Source organism: Lepus europaeus, unplaced genomic scaffold (genome assembly GCF_033115175.1).
Source record: "Lepus europaeus isolate LE1 unplaced genomic scaffold, mLepTim1.pri SCAFFOLD_672, whole genome shotgun sequence".
In the NCBI taxonomy this organism is placed as follows: domain Eukaryota; kingdom Metazoa; phylum Chordata; class Mammalia; order Lagomorpha; family Leporidae; genus Lepus; species Lepus europaeus.
The window spans coordinates 4,289-17,500 of record NW_026909540.1 but is presented as its reverse complement, the minus strand read 5'-3'; positions in this window follow the sequence as shown (position 1 = coordinate 17,500).

Genomic DNA, 13,212 nt, shown 5'->3' with positions numbered 1-13,212 from the left:
TGGATGTCTGGTGGGATCGCTCAGCCTACACGTCTCCCACGGGACATGCCTTCACCCAGGCCTGGATTTGCGGGAGGGTCCTGCTCCTTGGTACTGTGCGTGCCTGATTGCCCCTTTGCCCGTGTTGTACCTACTGATATCTAGGAAGGAGCCATGATCATCTGTCACGATCACAGCGAGACTGTGTCTCACGTGTGTCCCTGGCCCAGGCCCCATCCAGCAGATGAGAAATGGCTCTCTCCCGGCTCCCGACCCCCAACCCTGTGTAAGAAGAATCTCCTAAAATAATTAGAAATGGAAATTATGGTCATTTGAACATGATTCTCTCTCTCTCTCTCTCTCTCTCTCTCTCTCTCTCTCTCTCTCACACACACACACACACACACACACACACACACACACACACACTTTTCTGTCCAGCCATCTCTCAAGGTATTCGCTTATTCTTTCATTTATATGTGAGGCAGGGCATCACAGAGATCGATCTTTGGGATCCTTGGGATCTTGCAAATGCTGTGTGCATATTTCAAAGAAATAAAGTATCCGCAGGGGGGGGGGTGGCCAAAATGCCCTTGTTTAGTTTCGTTTGGGCTCTCTCGCTCTCTCTCTCTCTCTTACACACTCTTTCTAGCTCTCTCTCTCTCTCTCTCTCTCTCTCTCTCTCTCTCTAACACACACACACACACACACACATACACTCTTTTCTGTCCAGCCATCTCTCAAGGTATTCGCTTATTCTTTCATTTATATGTGAGGCAGGGCATCACAGAGATCGATCTTTGGGATCCTTGGGATCTTGCGAATGCTGTGTGCATATTTCAAAGAAATGAAGTATCCGCGGGGGGGGGGGGGGGTGGCCAAAATGCCCTTGTTTAGTTTCATTTGGGCTCTCTCTCTCGCTCGCTCGCTCTCTCTCTCTCTCTCTCTCTGTCTGTCTCTCTCGGCAGAACGTCACAAAAAATTCAATTCAAACATGATTATCTATCAATCTACTGCGAGGCGGTGGAATAGGGGAAAAAATCTCCAAACAGTGTTTACTGTGAGGCAGAGCATCACAGAAATCTGAATTCCTACACCACTCGCTAGCTCGATCTATTGCGAGGCAGAATGTCAGAAAAATCTTGATTCGATCATAATTACCTATCCATCTCTCTCTCTCTCTCTCTCTCTCTCTCTCTCTCTCTCTCTCTCAAGGTAGAGCATCACAGAAATCTCGATTCATACACCACTATCCATCCACCCTGAGGCAGAACATCAGAAAATTCACCAAACATGATTACTTATTTCTTTAGTGCAAGGCAGAGCATCAGAAAAATCTAAAATTCCTACGCCATTATCTAACTCTTCATTCATTCATTCATTCATTCACTGAAAGGCAGACATCTCAGTTCAAACACGATTATCTATGATCGATCGATCAATCTATCTATCTATCTAGAACATCAGAAAAATCACGAATCAAAACCAATTATTGATTTGTTTATTGTGAAGCGGAGTACCAGAAATGCCATGATTCAAACATGACTATTTCAGGGCTGGTGCGTGCTGAACACCAAAAGTGATTGTTGATAGCAAGGCAGAGCATCAGAAATATCCCACACCCACTCATGTCTCTTTCACAGATTTACATTTGCACTTGGGCGACATGGTACTGTATTCCCATCCCACACACATTAGCAGGGAGCTGGATTTCATGGAGTGCAGCCGGGACTCAAACTGCTGCTTTCTCCATCCATAGGGATGCCTATGTCAGGGGTGGGGGTGGTGTGTGCACGACCATGACAAGCCCCAAATGGGACTTTTTTTTTTTTTTTTTTCTTAATCAAGGTTGGTATCACGGATGGACATCTTCCTTATAATCCTAATTTATAGTCATCGATGCCACTGGATGGGGGCCGCGGCGGGGTGTGGTGGGGTGCGGTGGGGCGCGGCAGGGTGGGGCGGGGCGCGGCGGGTGGGAGAAGTCATTTGAACTCAAAATGGAGTCTTTAGTGCCAGAGTGTCAGGAGCCATTTTGAATCTAAAAGGAAGGTCAATAGGTGCAGAAATTGAACACTGGGTGGTGGGTCAGCACCCAGGTCTGCTCAATCGTAGTGATCTTTGGAAAGCTGAAAATGCTAAGGGTGAAAAATACCGGAGTGAGGCAGTTGGGGAGGGGGGTGTCATTATGCCCTGGTGAGTTACATTTGGGATGCCTGCCGCTTTGAGTTCTGCTTGGCTGCTCTGCTTAACATACAGCTTCCCATGAATAGGTCCTGGGAGCACCTTTTCCTTATATGAAGGGAGAGAGATGACATAGATAGGAGAGCCAGGAACCAGTGGGTGAAAACAATCTCCCTCCCTCCCTCCCTCCCTCCCTCCCTCCCTCCCTCCCTTCCTTCCAACACGGCTATCTATCTATCTATCTAGAGCATCCAGAAAAAAAATCACAATTCAAAAATGAATGTTGATTTATTTGGAGGCAGAGCATCAAAAAGTACCAATTCAAACTCTGTCATCTATCTATCTATCTATCTATCTATCTATCTATCTATCATGAGGCAGAATGTCCAAAAAAATCACGATTCAAAAATTTTCCTTCCTTCCTTCCTTCCTTCCTTCCTTCCTTCCTTCCTTCCTTCCTTCCTTCCTCCCTTCCTTCCAAGGCAGAGTACCAGAGAAATCATGCATCTGGACTCAAAATGGAATCTTTCCTACCAGGATAGCGGAGCCCTTTTGAATCTAAAAGGAAGGTCAGTAGGTGCAGAAATTGAACACTACGTGTTCTAAATCAATCAAGCCATCTTAAGAAATAAGTGCCCCACAGTAGGTGGGACTGGACCAGGTCAAGACATTTTAGCAAGAAGTAGGAAGAGCCCACACTCTGATATAAGATGCTAATGTTCCAAGTGGTATTTTATTTATTTATTTTTTAAGTACTTCTCCAGGGTACCTGTCTTCAGAAATTTTTCTTTCATAAGATCTATTTATTAGGAACGAAGGAAGGAAGGAAGGAAGGAAGGAAGGAAGGAAGGAAGGAAGATTGCTTTTTTTTTTTTTAGTTATGTATTGGAAACAGTTATAGAGAGGCAGAGACAGAGACAGAGACAGAGTCTTCCATCCCCTGGTTCACCTCCAGATGGCTGCAATGGCCGGAGCCATGCTGATCCAAAGCCAGGAGCCAGGAGCTTCTTCCAGGTCACCCACATGGGTGCAGGGGCCCGAGGAGGACTTGGGCCATCTTCTGCTGCCTTCCCACACCATAGCAGAGAGCTGGATCGGCCCCAATACAGCGCAATCTTTATTTTTAAAAAAAATTTTTAAAGATTTATTTATTTGGGGCGGGCGCTGCAGTGCAGTGGGTTAATGCCCTGGCCTGAAGCACCAGCATCACATAGGAGTGCCATCAGATGGAAGACCTCTCCTCTCTCTGTGTGACTCTGACTTTCAAGTAAATGAAAAACTCTGAAAAAAAAAAGATTTATTTATTTATTTACTTACTTACTTACTTACTTACTTATTTGAAAGAGTTACACAGAGAGAGGAGAGGCAGAGAGAGTGAGAGAGGTCTTTTGTCTGATGGTTCACTCCCCAATTGGCTGCAATGGCTGGAACTGCGCAGATCTGAAGCCAGGAGCCAGGAGCTTCTTCTGGGTCTTGCATGGGGGGTGTAGGGGCTCAAGGACTCGGGCCATCTTCCACTGCTTTCCCGGGCCATAACATAGAGCTGGATTAGAAGAGGAGCAGCCGGGACTCAAAACTGGCACACATAGGGGATGCTGGCACTTCAGGCCAAGGCGTTAACCCGCTGCACCGCAGCAGCGCCGGCCCCCAGTGCAATCTTTCTTAAAAAAAAAAAAAAAAAAGAAAGAAAATCTCAAGGGGACTCGGCTCAGCTGTGACTCCGTGATCTGCTAATATGAGATCTATTTCCAGTCCCTCCTCTTCCATTTCCAATCCAGCTCCTTGCTAATTCACCTGGAAAGCCACGGGAAGATTGACCCACTACTTGAACCAGCTGGGAGATGTGGGACAGATGAAACTCCTGGCACCTGCCTCCTGGATTTGCCCTGGCCACCCAGAGCCCATCCAGCAGATGGAAGACCTCTGTTTCTCTCCCAACCCTCAGCCAGTTACCCCATAACTTTTCCACATACATAAGGATAAATTAAATTTAAAAAGAATTGGCTAACTAAGTCTCTGAAAAGGGGGGGAGGGGGATGGGCTGGCCCTGGGCATAGTAGGTTAAGCATCTGCCAGTGTGTGTGGCTCCATGCTCTGATATGAGATGCTGATGTCCCAAATGGTGTTTTTTTTTTTTTTTTAATTTATTTATTTTTTTGACAGGCAGAGTGGACAGAGAGAGAGAGACAGAGAGAAAGGTCTTCCTTTGCCGTTGGTTCACCCTCCAATGGCCGACGCGGCTGTCGCGTTGTGGCCGGCGCACCACGCTGATCCTAAGGCAGGAAACAGGTGCTTCCTTCTGGTCTCCCATGGGGTGCAGGGCCCAAGCACTTGGGCCATCCTCCACTGCACTCCCGGGCCACAGCCGGGACAGAATCCGGTGCCCCTGGCCGGCGCCACGGCTCACTAGGCTAATCCTCCGCCTTGCGGCGCCGGCACACCGGGTTCTAGTCCCGGTTCGGGCACCCATCCTGTCCCGGTTGCCCCTCTTCCAGGCCAGCTCTCTGCTGTGGCCAGGGAGTGCAGTGGAGGATGGCCCAAGTGCTTGGGCCCTGCACCCCATGGGAGACCAGGAGAAGCACCTGGCTCCTGCCATCGGATCAGCGCGGTGCGCCGGCCGCAGCGCGCTACTGCGGCGGCCATTGGAGGGTGAACCAACGGCAAAAAGGAAGACCTTTCTCTCTGTCTCTCTCTCACTGTCCACTCTGCCTGTCAAAAATAATAATAATAATAATAATAATAATAATAATAATAATAAAAAGAATCCGGCGCCCCGACAGGGACTAGAACCCGGTGTGCCGGCGCTGCAAGGCAGAGGATTAGCCTAGTGAGCCGTGGCGGCGCCGGCCTTGTGTTTTTTTGTTTGTTTGTTTGTTTAAGAGCTTCTCCAGAGTACCTGACTTCAGGAATTTTTATTTTGTAAGATCTATTTATTTGAAAGAAAGGAAGGAAAGATAGATTTATTTATTTATTTAAAACACAGAGTTACAGAGAGTCTTCCATCCCCTGGTTCACTGCCCAGATGGCTGCAATGGCTGGAGCTACGCCGCTCCAAAGCCAGGAGCCAGGAGCTTCTTCCCAGTCTCCCACGTGGGTGCAGGGGCCCAAGGACTTGGGCCATCTTCTACTGCTTTCCCAGGCCATAGCAGAGAGCTGGATTGGCCCCAGTACAGTGCAATCTTTAAAAAAATAATAATAATGATAATAATCTTGGGCTGGCGCGTGGCTCACTAGGCTAATCCTCCAGCTTCGGCGCCAGCACACCGGGTTCTAGTCCCGGTTGGGGTGCCGGATTCTGTCCCGGTTGCTAGTCTTCCAGTCCAGCTCTCTGCTGTGGCCTGGGAAGGCAGTGGAGGATGGCCCAAGTCCTCCCTTGGGCCCTGCACCCATAAGGGAGACCAGGAGAAGCACCTGGCTCCTGGCTTCGGATCGGTGCAGAGAGAAAGGTCTTCCTTTTGCCATTGGTTCACCCTCCAATGGCCGCCGCGGCTGGCGCGCTGCGGCCGGCGCACCTCGGTATTCCGAAGGCAGGAGCCAGGTGCTTATCTTGGTCTCCCATGGGGTGCAGGACCCAACCACTTGGGCCATCCTCCACTGCACTCCCTGGCCATAGCAGAGAGCTGGCCTGGAAGAGGGGCAACCGGGACAGAATCCGGCGCCCCGACCGGGACTAGAACCCGGTGTGCCGGCGCCACTAGGCAGAGGATTAGCCTGTTGAGCCATGGCGCTGGCCGGAAGGGAAGAAGAAGGAAAAAAAAAAAAAAATCTTAAGGGGGCTCAGCTCAGCTGTGACTCTGTGATCCACTAATATGAGGTCCATTTCCAATCCTGCTCCTTGCTAATTCACCTGGAAAGCAACGGGAAGATTGACCTACTACTTGGGTCCCCGAGCCCAGCTGGGAGATGTGGGACAGATGAAGCTCCTGGCACTTGCCTCCTGGATTTGCCCTGGCCACCCAGAGCCCATCCAGCAGATGGAGGATCTCTCTTCCCCTCCCAACTCTCAGACAATCACCTCATAAACTCTTTCACATAAATAAGAGTGAGTTAATTTTAAAAAAGAATTGGCCAATTAAGTCTCTGAAGGGGGGGGGGGGGATTGGGCTGACCCTGGGGCATAGTAGGTTAAGCATCTGCCTGTGGCTCCAGTTTGAGATGGAAGGGCTCTCTGTAACTCTGACTCTCCGGTAAAAAAAAATAAAATAAAAAATAAAATAAAGATAAAAATATTTCAAAAAAGAATTACTATTATTATTATTATTATTAGGGGGCCTGTGCTGTGGTGTAGCAGGTAAAACTGACACAAGCAGTGCCAGCATCCCATATGGGCTCCCGTTCAAATCCCATCCCATCCCAGCTGGCTGCTCTCTGCTGTGGTCCGCAAAAACAGTAAAAGGTGGCCCGAGTCCTTCTGCCCCTGCACTCCCACGGGAGACATGGAAAAAGCTCAGGCTCCTGGCTTCGTATTGGTGCAACTCAGGGTGTTTCGACCACCTGGGATGTGAACTGGTGGGTGGGAGACCTCTGCCTCTGCCTCTCTGTAACTGGCTTAACCACACTGGTCCTGTGTGTAGAAATTTGCTGGCATCACAACTTGTATGAATGAAGCAGATTTCATAATATAAAGACACTGCTGGGACTGGCATTGTGGTGCATCAGGTACAGCTGCCGCCTGTGACCCCCCAGCATCTCACATGGGCACCAGTTTGAGCCTTAGCCGCTCCAGTTCCAATCCAGCTCCCTGATAATGGCCTGGGTGGTGGCATCAGAGGATATCCCAAGTCCTTAGGCACCTGGAAGAAGCTCCTGGTTCCTGGGTTCATCGTGGCCCAACCCTGGCCATGGTGGCCATCTGTGGGAGTGAACCTGATGTCTCACATTCTCTCCCCCCCCATCTCTATCTCTCTCTCTCTCTCTCTCTCTCTGTTTTTCACCTTGCACATAAGCAAGCAAATAGGCTAATACAGAAGGATCTGTGAGCAGAGATGCATCTGGCAGCAGCCTCATATGTTCGGGCCAAAGAACAACTGGTAAGTTAAACATGCCTGTGGATGGGCTCATGGTGGAATACACCAGTGTGGACCTATGCCCAAGAAGAAAAAGAAAAAAAATATATACTTGTGCCTTCTTCCTAGTTATAGAATATTCTCTGGATAAGCTAAGATGTTCCAGGGTAGGAGCAAAAGGGCAGGGAGGAAAGCTGTGTTCCTGGCATCCCTGGCCAGTTATTTCACTCCCCTGCCCCGTGCCCTCTTCCTAGGCCAGAGTCAGGGCAGAGGTGCCCATGGGGACAGACATGGGGGGAGGACACACACCCTCCCTGAATGAATCTTGTCTCCTCCAACACCTATCCTGCCACTGTGATGACTTTGCAAGGCACAGCTGAAGAGAGAAACTGGTAGCCTGGCCTTGGGAATCTACTTGCCACACCCACCCACCCTCAATGACTTGGAATCTGCCTCATTCAATTGGCTTCATTCAAATGCAGAAGAAACAGCCCAGAGCTTTTTTCTCTGTGAATGGGTTTCCCTTTCTCTTCTCCTCAGCCGCCCCCCCCCCCCCCCCCCCGCCCCGCGCGCCTCAGGCCTTTGTCAGTGAATGGCCAACTTTCCCTGCTCCTCCAGAATGCTGCCTTTCTGGGGCAAAGGTCAGTCAGTCAGTCCCCTTAACGATGACGGCTACCACAGCTGAAACCCTGCCTTGAAGGCTGACATCTTTTTTTTTCTTTACGGCCTGGGGTGTGTTTGCTTGAGATAGAGTGTGCACATGTGTCTTTCAGAGGAGACAGAACCAGTGCAGTGGAATGCCAAGCAGATTCTCTTGCCTTTCTGGAATTCTGGCAGTCACGGGACAGAAGGCTAGCAGGGGATGATTTTGACGACAGACAGACAGACACCTCTGCTGAGCTGTGCTTGCTCTGGGGAGGAGGGACAGATTATGGTCATTCGCCTTTGGGTTTCACGAGCACTTCTCATTCTCCCCCCTGCTTCCCGTGGAAATCCACAGTCCCCCTCCGTGAGCCCAGGGTATCAGTGACCTCACGTGCCTTCTCAGCACCCTAACACAAGAGGTAGTTGGACAAATGTGAAGGAATCGCAGAGGAAGACTTGTTATGGCACGATGAGTGGGCGGGCGAGGTGGGGTTGGGGGCCATAGGGGGATATGGCTGTCGTTGGGCAAATAGGAAGGGTAGTGTCTGACAAATACCCCAAAGTGTTTAGGCTCCTGCTGCGCATGTGGGAGATCTGGATGCAGTCTCTGACCCAGCTCCAGCCTGTGTGTGTGTGTGTGTGTGTCCCCCTCTCCCTCCTTATTTTAAAAATAAAAATAGGCCTACAGCAACGAACGTGACCGTGACGTGAGCGTACCGAATGTCATGGAACTGTGCGGTTGAACGTGTTTCCGACGGGAGTAGATTTCACACGAGCGAGGAAGTTTTCTGGCTTTGTCGAGTGGGGATGTGAGGGATGTGAAAATCTGACAGTGCCGCCATTTGGAGCATCAGAAAAGAAGCACTGTAAATGACTGTGGGTCCTGTGACAAAGAGTGAAAGGAGATTTTTCAACAATCCATACCCTGGGGGCCGGCGCAGGCTCACTAAGCTAATCCTCCGTCTGCGGCGCCGGCACACCAGGTTCTAGTCCCGGTCAGTCGGGGTGCCGGATTCTGTCCCGGTCGCCCCTCTTCCAGTCCAGCTCTCTGCTGTGGTGGCCCGGGAGTTCAGTGAAGGATGACCCAGGTCCTTGGGCCCGCACTCACGTGGGAGGCCAGGAGGAAGCACCTGGCTCCTGGCTTCGGATCGACATATATATATATATATATATATATATATATATATATATACATATATATATATAACATATATATATAACATATATATATGTTATACATATAATTATATATAATATGTAATAGACAGTATATTATATAATATATATTACATAATATATTATATTTGTAATACATTATATATGATACATATATATAATATAATATGATATATACTATATATTATATAATATATTATCTTTAATATAATATATTTTGTATAATCATATATTATTATATAATATATTTATAATATATAATTATATATAATATAATTTATATGATGTAATGTGATATATTATATTATTATATATTAAATATTCATATATTTTATTCATATTCATATATTTTATTTTACGTGTATTATATATATATATGTATATATATACACACGCATACACAGAGGAAGTCGGTTCTGTCCGCATCCTAAAAGAAGTTCACAGAATTACCTAGTCTGTTATAGTGCGGTGACACAAGATTGGTGCTGCTGCTGTACATGGTCACTCGGATGTTTCGTGTGTCACAGAAATTTTGTCAAAGGCAGCGATAGGACAGATGAGCAGCCGTGGGACAGCCACCACTAGTATGTTCCTTCATTTTGGCGGTGTTGTGAGGGAATTTGCAAAGGTGGGCATGTTGTAGAGAGCTGTAGTTTGAAGAGGCGGGGAGTGAAACCAGCAGATGGAAGCAATCTCTCTTTCTGTGTGTCTCTCTCTACCCCCCCCCCCCCCACACACACTTTACCTTTCCGATTCAGAAATAAATAAATAAATGAATCTTAAAAAACTTGAAGAAATAGGCCGGCGCCGCGGCTCACTAGGCTAATCCTCCGCCTTGCGGCGCCGGCACACCGGGTTCTAGTCCCGGTTCGGGCACCCATCCTGTCCCGGTTGCCCCTCTTCCAGGCCAGCTCTCTGCTGTGGCCAGGGAGTGCAGTGGAGGATGGCCCAAGTGCTTGGGCCCTGCACCCCATGGGAGACCAGGAGAAGCACCTGGCTCCTTCCTTCGGATCAGCGCGGTGCGCCGGCTGTAGCATGCCAGCCGCGGCGGCCATTGGAGGGTGAACCAACGGCAAAGGAAGACCTTTCTCTCTGTCTCTCTCTCTCTCACTATCTGCCTGTCAAAAAAAAAAAAACAAAAAAAAAAAAAAAAAACTTGAAGAAATAATGTGTGATGTGTGGTGGGCGTTCGGATCAACGGTTAGAGTTTTCGGCATGGGGTGCTCCCGTCTCATGCAGTGGACATGGGTTCGATTCCTGATTCTCCTCTGATTCAAGCTTTCTGCAGGGGCATGGGCATGCCCTGGGAGGTAGCAGGTGAGGTTTCAAGTACTTGGCTCCCTGACATCTATGTGTGGGGATCGTTAGAAAGCCCCATGGTGAAAAAATAGAGTCAGACGCTATTGGGTGTGAGTGATGGGAACTGTCAGGGCTGCACGCCAGAATCTCCACTGGTGGGGAGCTAGAGTAAAAAATCCAATCCAGGTACTCCAGTGGGAGAGGTGGATCATCTTAATGATTAGTTGAAGATAGTTGAAGATTCCATCCCACAATCCATCACTTTCTTTTCACTTTTTAATGAATTACATACTTATTGGAGAGGCAGCATTACAGAGACAGGGAAGGAGAGAAGGAAGAGGAGGAGAATGAGAGAAAGAGAGAGAGAGAGAGAGAGAGAGAGAGAGAGAGAGAGAGAGATGCGAGCATTGTGGGGCATCTGGTTAAGCTGGATCAGTCCTGCCTGGACCAGGTGGCACTCAAACCCATGCTGCTGTGGGATGCCAGCATTGCAGGCAGAGGCTTGAGACCAAGGAACCGCTTCCTAGGCCCCTGAGGTTGCCACTGCCTGCGATGCCAGAGTCCAACTCCCTGCTAATGTGCTTGGGAAGATAGCAAAAGATGGCCTGAGTGCTTGGGCCCCTGCACCTATACGGGAGACCTCGATGAAGTTCCAAGCTCCTGGGTTTGGCCTGGCCCAGCCCAGGCTGTTGTAGTTCCATTTGTGGGAGTGAGCCGACTGTCTCTGTAACTACCTTTTGAGTAAATCAATACATCTTTCTGTGTAAAGAAAAGAAGGAGAACCTGGTTGGTGACAGACATCTTTGAGACTACCGGTTATTTTTAAGCAGGAGGTTTCTGGGAATAAAGCGGATACTGTCGATAGCCCTACCTGGACTCTCTTTGGACAGGTCTCTGTGGATGTGGAGTCGATGGGGAAGGAGGGAGGCAGGTAAGGAAGGAGGGAGGATTCAGTGTGAAATTTCTGCTTCCCTTCGTCTTCACCGGGCCCTCACTCCGCGCGAGCCGAGCCGAGCCGAGCTGAGTCTCTCTTGCCTGAGGCTCGCGCACCACCTAGCGGCCACAGTATTGAACACGAGTTTGGTGAGGCAGAGCTAAGATGGAGTCACAACTTCCAGGGCCAGCGGGCGGTTGGGGGTGGGGGCTTGTTTGGCGCAGGCTGGGTGCGGAGCGCCTTTGGACTTCCTCCTTTCGAAGCTGCTGGCGTGCCTTTGGATGGGGCTGGCCCATCTGGGACTGAAGACTGGGGTCGGTCGGTCTCCCTCCCCACCCCCACCCGCCCCGAGTCTCCCCTTCTTCACCTGGAAAGGTGGAAGAAGAAAGTTGTTTGTTCTGAACGACATCGACCCCGGATTTTGTCCCCCTAGGAAACCGTAGACACGACTGCCCTGTGGATTTTCTGACTTGGGTGCCTGGATTCAAAAAGAAAGAAAGAAAGAAAGAAAGAAAGAAAGAAAGAAAGAAAGAAAGAAAGAAAGAAAGAGAGAAGAGAGAGAGAGAGAGAGAGAGAGAGAGAGAGAGAGAGAGAGAGAGAAAGAGAGAAAGAGAGAAAGAGAGAAAGAGAGAGAGGGAGAGAGAAGGAAAACTAGTGTCTGGGTCTTCTTCTCCCTTAAGGAGACTATGGCCCAGACCTGACCTCTAATTTGATCAGGCAACCCCCCTCTCGCCCGTGCTGTGGTTCCCTTGACTGAATTTTTCTCATTGTCCTCCGTGCCTGTGGCTTTGGCTGCCACGTGTAGAGAATGATATCTACCCCAAAAGGAAGGCCTCAAAGGCCGCCTGAGGAGCGATGTTTCTCTGTGATCTACTTCTATCTGTTGCTCCTCATCTTCCCCCCCAGTCCCAGGGGAGCAAGCCTTGGGAGCCAGAAGACTTCTTCCCCCAGGTGGGTTCCAGAGACCTGACATCCCTCCCTGCCCTGGTGTTCCAGGGTGGGTGGTCAAGCTGCAGTCAAAATGTGTGTATGGTGCACTGGTTTCTTTTGGTATGTCATTGTGACAGACTCACAGACACACACACACATGCACGTGCACACACACACACAGCTCTGAAGGGCTCTCTCCATCTCCACACACACGCATACACGTACACACAGGTCTGACTGGGTGTGTTGTTTCTCTGGAACACTTGGAAGGCCATTTTAGGGGCAGTGCCTTCCCAGGCACAGAGGAGAGTAGATGAGAACTTCTCAGGAGCAAAACCCCTCTTGGAATGGGAGGGTGAGTGGTGCTGCGGTGTCTCTCGGGGTGCGGTGGCTGGCTCTCCCCTGCTTCTTTCTGTGCCTCACCGGAGGGAGCAGAAGCTTCTTGTGGGCTGAGCTGGATCCTGTGTGCCCAGACGCTGCTCACTGTGCAGCCATTTCTGCTCATGTGCTGGGAAGGGGAAGCCAGGCCAGGCTCCTGTCCTGTTTCCCAGAGACCCAGTCTGCTCTCTTCCTCCTCTGACCCCTGCCTGCTGATGGGGAGCAGAGTAAAGTGCTCTCTCTCTCTCTCTCTCTCTCTCTCTCCTTGCTCTCTCTGGAAGACTGTCCTCCCTTCTTTCACATCTCTGATCCACTGCCATTCCACCTCCTTTCTGCCCCCAAAAGAGGTCCTTGGCTCCCCTAAGATCTTAGAAGAAAGACAGATAGAGGCCGGCGCCATGGCTCACTAGGCTAATCCTCTGCCTGCGGCGCTGGCACCCTGGGTCCTAGTCCCGGTCGGGGCACTGGATTCTGTCCCGGTTGCTCCTCTTCCAGTCCAGCTCTCTGCTGTGGCCCAGGAGTGCAGTGGAGGATGGCCCAAGTGCTTGGGCCCTGCACCCGTAAGGGAGACCAGGAGAAGCACCTGGCTCCTGGCTTTGGATTGGTGCAGCACGCTGGCCGTAGCGGCCATTTGGGGGGGGGGGTGTGAACCAACGGAAGGAAGACCTTTCTCTCTCTCTC